Raw genomic sequence first — 10000 nt, forward strand, 5'->3', positions numbered from 1 at the left:
GATATATATTGGGAAAGGAGTTTTGTTTCGGCCATCATTCCCGAAAAATCACAGCGCGAACGAATCATTTCGAAATTATCGATCATAAATTGCATCGATAAATTTTGGAGCGATTGTACATCGAAGTCTTCTGTAGCCCCACCTTGGCTCTTAAGAGACTAACTTTACTGTACATCATATGCTAATGATTTTATATTAATATAATAAATTAAGCTTTTTTTATCCGAATTCCAGGCAAATTGTTTCATTCATAGTGATCCAGTTCTTGCCCTATAGCAAATATTTGGAAGCTTCCACCTCATTTTCTTTTCTATAACCTGGCAGTTCTAGGTAAGACGATCTTTAAATCAACCTACCACATTTTCAATATTGACTCATTATCTTCAATACTCAATCATTATCTCTCTTTAGAAGGGGCGTTGCTATCTTTTAAACATTTTAAAATCATTGTTACCCTAGAATGCCTACTCTTCAAGTTTGGTTGAAAAGGATTCAGCGACCCTCAAGAATTCTTACAAGTATAAAACACCCACCCACACACACACACACACAGATATATATATATATATATATATGCATGCATGCAGCATGTATACAAACTGACATGAGACGGAAGATGGCAAAGCTCAATAAAAAAGCTCAATTGTTATCAGCTCATGCGAGCTAATTAAAAAAAAAAAAATAAACTTGAAATACTCGAAGGATTACCATTGGGACTTATTTCATAATGTTCTTATTTAATGTTACAGCATTGGGAGAAGAGAAGAGAAGAGAAGAGAAGAGAAAAGGAAATCGGAATATATAGCACACATCTTTAGTCTCGAATTACGTAATTACGCAACAATTATTGTAAATTAGTGTAACTCATCTCGTAATTATGAATCACCCATATACAGTAACTATAAGGAGAAGGGGAATAACATATAATTTTATGCCGAATGTTTTGATGAAAAATCGGTTAAAAGGTGTAAAATATAATTAAAAAAAAAAAATTATCAACTATCCACACAGGTATCTGCATATATATATATATATATATATATATATGCAGAAGAACCACAGGGAAAATGAAAATACAGAATATACACTTGAGTCCTGACTAGTTTCGTGATACTTCCTCTGAGGAAGTATCACGAAACTAGTCAGGACTCAAGTGTATATTCTGTATTTTCATTTTCCCTGTGGTTCTTCTGCATCTGAGCATCACGTTTTCCTGTGATTTTTACGCATATATATATATATATATATATACAGAGAGAGAGAGAGAGAGAGAGGAGAGAGAGAGAGAGATACATTATGTAAGATATACACGTTTAAGAGAAAGGTCATGGTTGAGCATCCAACTTATTCTCATGACATTTTCTTTATGGAGGTGACTTCCTTTCATTTTCCTGCAATATGCAGCATCTATCTTTCTTCTTATGCAAGAGCCATTTTTCATGAGAGAGAGAGAGAGAGAGAGAGAGAGAGAGAGAGAGAGATAATTAATATTGAAAGAAAATATTACAAAAAATCTAGTAAATATATGACATGAAAATAGATTCATTACACAGTACTGAAGATTCCATATAAATAAAATGACACTATCTTAAAAGTAATTTGAAAGGACAGATTTTTATAGTATATGCATAACAATTGATCGTAACAATGATACAGTAATCTTCTGATTACAAAATGTTAATCATCCATGCCTTACATCTCAAGATTTTCACGAATCATGGGGGATGTAATTGAACCTTAACAAAACTCAAATTGGGACTTTAAGTATGTCAAGGATAATGGTTCTTCAACATTCTGATCTTTGCATTGACAATTGTCTCTTTAATTATATACAACTCTAAAATTTCTTATGTGTGATTCCTGATAGAAAATTTACTTTTGAGAAACACATTCAGCATATTGATTTTTTTCCTTTCTTTTTTTTTTGGAACGAATCTATCCCGAGGAAATGTTTTAATTCTTTCATTCTACAATATTTAGGGCGTTGATTTCTTGTTTGGTCTTCACCTGATTATTCTAATCTTATTTTTTTTTTTGACAAAACCTTGCGGTCTATACCTTCTTCCAAATCTGGGCATTAATTTCTAGTTCTTTGTGAGTTTTGCATAAGATTTTTCATAATTTTAGCAATCAGTTGCAATCAGATCTTCCAGGACTATACCACCCGGTACGATGTATGGCGTACAATTTAATTGTTGAATAAGAAAACACATTATTATTACAAGCTAGGCTATAACCCTAGTTGGAAAAGCAAGATGCTATAAGCCCAAAGGGCTTCAACAGGGAAAAATAGCCAAGTGAGGAAAGGAAACACGGAAATAAACTACAAGAGAATAATAAACAATGAAAATAAAATATTTCAAGAACAGTAACAGCATTAAATTAGATCCTTCACATATAAACTATAAAAAATTCCCCCCCCCCCAAAAAAAAACAAGAGGGAAAGAAATAAGATAGAACAGTATGCCCAAGTGTACCCCCAAGCAAGAAAACTCTCATGAAATCATTATAACTACATATGTATACCAGGGATTTTCCTGGAAGTTCGTAGAAGGTATTCCAAGGCTTACTTTAAATAGTGATTTAAGTTTCATTTCTTTGCAGTCTAGTATTATCATGTATGTAATTATATTCACAACAGGTATATTACAGATTTAAAAAACAAAAATAAAGTTTTATCTTTATCTCGAAATGTTATATTTTCTATGGCCATTCTATGAGAAGTTTCTTAGAAGACATGGGTTGATAGTCTGATATCTCAGGAGAGTACTATGTTAATTTAAGGATTCCATGATTTAGAAAAATATGTAGAAAACCTATTACCTAAGAGATATAAATGTCTTGAGGGACGATTGAGGAAAGACCGAAGAACAAAAAGATATAAATTAAATATTTTAGTACAGTATTCACCTCAAATATACATACGACGTATATTGATGAGTTATTGTTGAACAGAGAGCTGGAAAACATTATTGTAGTTTGCTGGCATCAAATCAAATATTTATTTCTCTTTTTCTTATGAAAGGTATTGAAGGAATTTGTTATTTTCATCTTTAATGCAAAACAGTATCTTAGCTTTCTCATAGGAGTGTATATTAAGAAGATATGCTTTCACATTTGAAATATAAATGACAATTTATAATTATTCAAAATAATAACAATAATAATAATAATAATAATAATAATAATAATAATAATAATATTAATAATATTGATATTCATAATAATAATAATAATAATAATAATAATAATAATAATAATAATAATAATAACAATAACAATAATAATAATAATAATAATAATAACAATAATAATAATAATAACAATAATAATAATAATAATAATAATAATAACAATAATAAAGAAGACAAAAAAAAAAAGTGAGAAGAAACTCTCATATTCGCATTGCCATGATTTTGCAGACGTCAGTTTACAAAATCAAACCACTCTTCAAGAAATCAAAAGATGGCAATTTTTACGTATCAAAATACACATAAGAGAAGCTGCGAGGTTCGAAACTCAATTTTTTAATGAGGCGCATTTGCACTGGATCGCAGCGGTGCCCTTTTAGCTCGGAAAAGTTTCCTGCTCTCTGATTGGTTAGAATTATCTTGTCCAACCAATCAGCGATCAGGAAACTTTTCCGAGCTAAAAGGGCACCCCTGCGAGTGCAAATCTGCCTCATTAAAAAGAATTGACTATAGCAACCGTATTATTTGATTAAAATAATATGCGCAATATCAGGTTTATCAAAACAAGTTTCCACATTGAAAAAACAATTTCAAAATAAGTTTTTGTACTTCAAAATAAGATCAATGGCGGACTGTACACACCCATAAATATATTAAAAAAGAGCAACGCACAAAGTAAAGCGGCCACACCTGACAACAGGAGAGAGAGAGAGAGAGAGAGAGAGAGAGAGAGAGATCATGCGCAGGTATTTTCAGGTGACAAGGAATTTTTCCTTCAGTGAATAGATGTGAGCGTAACCGGAAATGCACACACACTTGTATATATACATACATACATACATACACACACACTATATATATATATACACATATGAATACATATATATGTATACATACAGTATATATACACAAACACACATATATATATGTGTGTGTACGTGTGTATGTATGTATCTTGGTGAGTGCATGTCACAATGTTCTTACAAATGTATGAAATAAAAGACGCAATTTTCAATAAAAAATACACGCCCACCACTTTTAAGAGAGAGAGAGAGAGAGAGAGAGAGAGAGAGAGAGGAGAGAGAGAGAGAGAGAAAGATGAGAGAGAGAGAGAGAGAGTAATTGTCACAAATTTCGCAGGAATTAAGCTAATAGGACGAGAAGTTAGCGCGATGACCTATTTCCAAACCAGGCGTGACCCGACCCGAAAGCTGAATGTTTGGGTCCGATTAACCGAGTTATTTAGGAGACTCCATTCCCTTTAAAAGAAGAATTATCTTAAAATATTTTATTTTAAGTTTTCATTACTTTTTATATCGTTTATTTATTTCCTTATTTCCTTTCCTCACTGGGCTATTTTCCCCTGTTGGAGCCCTTGGGCTTATAGCATCTTGCTTTTCCAACTAGGGTTGTAGCTTAGCTAGTAATATTAATAATCCGGGTAAGAAAGACACATTTAGATGACATCTACAGTGCCATACAAAAAGGAAACAAATATTTTGGAAGTACTTGCATAATTAAGCTTCCATATACCATAACAATATCTCATATTATACAATTTTCTAACTACATATATGCATACATAAATACATTTGTAGATATATCAACAACAAATGCAGCCATTTCTAGTCTACTGCAGGGCAAATACCTCAAACATGTCTTTTCATGCATGGGGGCTTAGCCAGTTTTCATCACCATGCGGGCCACTGCGTATTACTGATGGTGGGAGACTTTTGTCTGATAGCTCATTGCAAACCAACGTAGTATGGGTGGCCCTTACAAGTACAGCTTTACTGATCAAGGCGATACGCAAACCTTTTCACCACAATAAGTTATCCTCACTCACAGTAATTAATATTATATATATATATATATATTATGTATACACATATACATATATATATACACACACACATATATATACATATTATATATATATATAGTATATATACAGTAAACCCCTCCGATAGGTGTTCAGCTTACCTATCTAGTTTCTCAGAGTGAGGTTGCTTTTATGGCACTGGTTTTCCTAGATTCTAGCAGGTACTATACTAGTATCCATTTACGCCAAGGCGGACAAGTTCGCGAAAGCTTGGAATAGAGCGTGGTCTTAGAAATGGCCCGAGTAGTCACCCACTTAGCAATGTTGCCCAGTAACCCACACACTACTCACAGGGGTATTAAGTCTGTGTTTTAATGGATCCTGTCAAACTTGAGAAGAGATATATCACTGGTTCTTGATCCAGAAGTGTCTGACACCAGCAACTGATCATTATGTGTGTATATTATGTGTGTGTGTATATATATATATATATATTATATATATATATATATATGTATATATATATGTATATATATATATGTATGTATATATATATATATTTATAAATATATATATATATATATATATATATTAATATATATATATATATATATATAAAGACAGGGTCTTTAAAAGTCTGGAAATTCACTCGAGCAGGAATGAAAAATGAAAAAATTTCATGAAATACCTAAAGAAAATGAGATGAAATGATTCTATAGATGTAAAAAATACGCTGCAAATAATTGAGAAGGCATTGGAAAAATAGGGCAAATCAAGCCGACGAATTATTCGAATAGTTAAAAGGAATAGAGCAGACGAGAGTATCTTTTAAAAATTATATACGGGGAAGTAGTTCTTTGTTCAAAAGAGGCGCAAAGAATAATAGTAAAAGGAACAAAAGAAGAAATAAAGATAAGCTATAAAAGCGAAGAACATAAGAAAGGCGAATCCTCACAATTAGAACAGCAGGTAAAAACGCTAGATATCTCAGAAAGGTCTTGGAAAAATCAAATAAAAACAAGAATCTTTATGAGATTGGAGCGCTTCTCTTAATTAAAGAGAGAGGAACTGAGGGGAAAATGAAGATGAGTCCTAATTAGCAGATGAGAGAAAGATATTCTTAAAAAAAAGTCCAGTTGCAAGAAATAAAAAAGGGGTTAATCTGATTAAAACTTGAAATTATGTCTTGTTTAATGAAGATGCTAAATTTTCTCTGGGTGATCTAGGAAAGTAGGATCTTGATAGAAATAAGAGAAAAATAAATTAACGATGAGAACGAGGCACCAGGATCAGCAAAAGATTTTTTAACATTTTGTTAATTTTAAAGAAAAATTCTAATGCCAGAACTGCATCGATTAACAAACTTATAAAATAAGATTTCTTTTCCGTACAGCACTTGAGAATGAATCACTGCAAATAAGAATATATTTCCTATACAGAACAAGTAAGTAGGACTGCAATAACTCTGGTTTTTGCTCATTTAACTAACATAGTTCCCAAATCATTTCAATAATTATTAATATCACGTCCCATTGTTATTATGCAAGCTGACAGTACCTAGAAATTTCGTTGGATGTCTCATGAATGTGCATTTTGGAAGGAGTTTGATATATTTGTTGTTAATAAAATTATTGAGCTACAGTATAATTTTATTGCAAATTTAATTTTTCCAAGAACTTTATGAATGGTCAATAAGGTAGTGACACAGTGCTTAAGTAAAGTACGCAGAAACAAAATGGGTTAAATTAGGCTGGGTTAAGTTTCATGGGCTTTTTATTTTCTCCCCAAATAGTTTTTTCATAATGTTCCTTGCTTTATCTAAAGTAAAAAGCAATATTCTCCAATTGCCTATTAGCTGGGGTAGGTTTTATGGGCTTTTTATTTTCTCCCCAAATAGTTTTTTTTTTTCATAATGTTCTTTGTTTTATTCAAATTAAAAAGCAATATTTTCCAGTTGCCTAATTATTATTCAATTTAATTTACAAACCAAACACCAACTTGCCTGCTTTATTTCAACCCACATTTCTGATACATGGTGTTTCACAATGTATTGTTAAACACTTAATAAATAAAATATACAAGGTACTGAACCGGCGTAATGTTCTTTTAAATCACTGAAATCACCCTTCTGATTATAAAATTATTCTGGTAAATCTCCAAGCTCTTATTGCTATTATTATTACTGTAGTTGCCGCATAGATTCCGGGCGAATTAAGCCCCACCCCCTGATGACGTCATAGCCAATCATGTTATCTCCCGCGTTACCGGCGGTCATAACATATCCCTTAAATGAAATTTCAAATTAGGGAAGAACAAATAAGAAATATGAAATTTCTCAAGATCAGTAACAATGTTAAAATATAACATTCGTATATAAAGTAAGTAACTAAACTTATGTCAGCTGGTTCAACAAAATAATTTACAAAAAAAAAGTTTGAATTTCCGAAGTTCTACCGATTTAAAAAAAATTTTTATATCTAATTCGTATAATTTATTAACAATTCTAGAAATAAATCAAATATAATGAATAACACTACGCAAAACACAGGATTACAAGAACAGTGAATATTGAAAGATGAACACAGGAGATAAAATGCAATAATTCTGTAATCCTTTAGAGAGAGAGAGAGAGAGAGAGAGAGAGAGAGAGAGAGAGAGAGAGAGAGAGAATCATATATAAAATCTCTTGAAAATAAACTAAAATTAACATTCACCTATGAATAATTAAAAATGAAAGTTCATAAAAGTGTTCTTGTCACCTTTAGGCTTTTTGAAAATTCAAGGCAGGGAGATAATCAATTACTTTAAGTACTTTATTACTTGAATTACATATCAAAACTAGAAGAGTTAGTCTTCGCCTCCCATCCTCCCAGGGAAAGGAATATTGATTTAGGGGAAGTGGACCTCTACCTCCCGGGAGCAGAGAGACGTATTTACGATGTACCGACTGCTCCGTTTTCTCTAATGCGATTCTCCCTAGCGATGTCGCATGCCAGCCATCGCTTTTATCCCATACTATGGTAAACATTAGTGTCATCAGTATTTATTGCATTTATCGAATTATTTAAAGTATATTGAGTATAAAAATAACTACAATACATGTATACATAATAATTATTGCTACTAAATAATTATTTTAAGTCTCAAAAACGTTTTTTTTCTGTTTAGAGAATCATGCAAGAGAAATTGTCATAAGCAATGTTCAATCGATCCACAGAAAACGGCGCCCTATGGGGAAAACGAAGCTATCTCCACGGCAATAGAAAATGAGTAAACCGAAGCTCTATCCGATTTGACAAAATGCTAACCTAAGGCATCGCATTACATTTTAAAAGCTTCCTTCTCTCGAAATAATAAAAATGGATGCGTACGTCTTTTTTTTTCTTTTTTTAAAAACAACATCTAACGGAATAGAAAATCCGATGCATCGCGAACCATTCTATAGACGAGGAAGTAAAAATTAAACATTGAGACATAGGCCTACGTGCATATATTTGGACTAGATTTAATCCTTACTTAAAAAAAGAAAGATTTTTAATACATCTTATTCTAAGTTACTTATAATAAGAAAAGGTTTCGTAGTCTTTCATAGCTTGCCTGAAGGTACACTCAGGCACACCATTCTGTCTTATTCCTCTCCCCCTTCTTTTATTTAAAAGTTTTTATAGATTATATATGAAAGAGCTATTTTGATGGGGCTACCGTTCTTAAAATGTTTTATTTTATTTGTCCATTACTTCCCTTGCAGTTTATTTATTTCCTTTCCTCACTGGGCTATTTTCCCTGTTGGAGACCTGGGGCTTATAGCATCTTGTTTTGCCAACTATGGCTGTAGCCTAGCTAATAATAATAATAATAATAATAATAATAATAATAATAATAATAATAATAATAATAATAATAATAATAATAATACAAAAGTCCCTATATCCACTGCCTGTATCAATGCTGACCTGTTTAAGAATTACTTGCTTCTCACAGTAATGAATTAAGTCGTAGTCATGACTTGTCTGGCATTACCACAGATACTGTATTATTGTTATTATTATTATTACTATCCAAGCTACAACCCTAGTTGGAAAAGCAAGATGCTATAAGCCCAGGGGCTCCAACAGGGAAAAATAGCCCAGTGAGGAAAGGAAATAAGGAAATAAATAAATGAAGAGAACAAATTAACAATAAATCATTCTAAAACAAGTAACAACGTCAAAACAGACATGTCATATATAAACTATTAACAACATCAAAAACAAATATGTCATAAATAAACTATAAAAAGACTCATGTCCGCCTGGTCAACAAAAAAGCATTTGCTCCAACTTTGAACTTTTGAAGTTCTACTGATTCAACCACCAGATTAGGAAGATCATTCCACAACTTGGTAACAGCTGGAATAAAACTTCTAGAATACTGCGTAGTATTGAGTCTCGTGATGAAGAAGGCCTGGCTATTAGAATTAACTGCCTGCCTAGTATTACGAACAGGATAGAATTGTCCAGGGAGATCTGAATGTAAAGGATGGTCAGAGTTATTAAAAATCTTATGCAACATGCATAATGAACTAATTGAACGACGGTGCCAGAGATTAATATCTAGATCAGGAATAAGAAATTTAATAGACCGTAAGTTTCTGTCCAACAAATTAAGATGAGAATCAGCAGCTGAAGACCAGACAGGAGAACAATACTCAAAACAAGGTAGAATGAAAGAATTAAAACACTTCTTCAGAATAGATTGATCACCGAAAATCTTGAAAGACTTTCTCAATAAGCCTATTTTTTGTGCAATTGAAGAAGACACAGACCTTATATGTTTCTCAAAAGTAAATTTACTGTCGAGAATCACACCTAAAATTTTGAAAGAGTCATACATATTTAAAGAAACATTATCAATACTGAGATCCGGATGTTGAGGAGCCACCGTCCTTGACCTACTTACAATCATACTTTGAGTTTTGTTAGGATTCAACTTCATACCCCATAATTTG

The sequence above is a fragment of the Palaemon carinicauda genome, chromosome 26 (genome assembly GCF_036898095.1).
Source record: "Palaemon carinicauda isolate YSFRI2023 chromosome 26, ASM3689809v2, whole genome shotgun sequence".
NCBI lineage: Eukaryota > Metazoa > Arthropoda > Malacostraca > Decapoda > Palaemonidae > Palaemon > Palaemon carinicauda.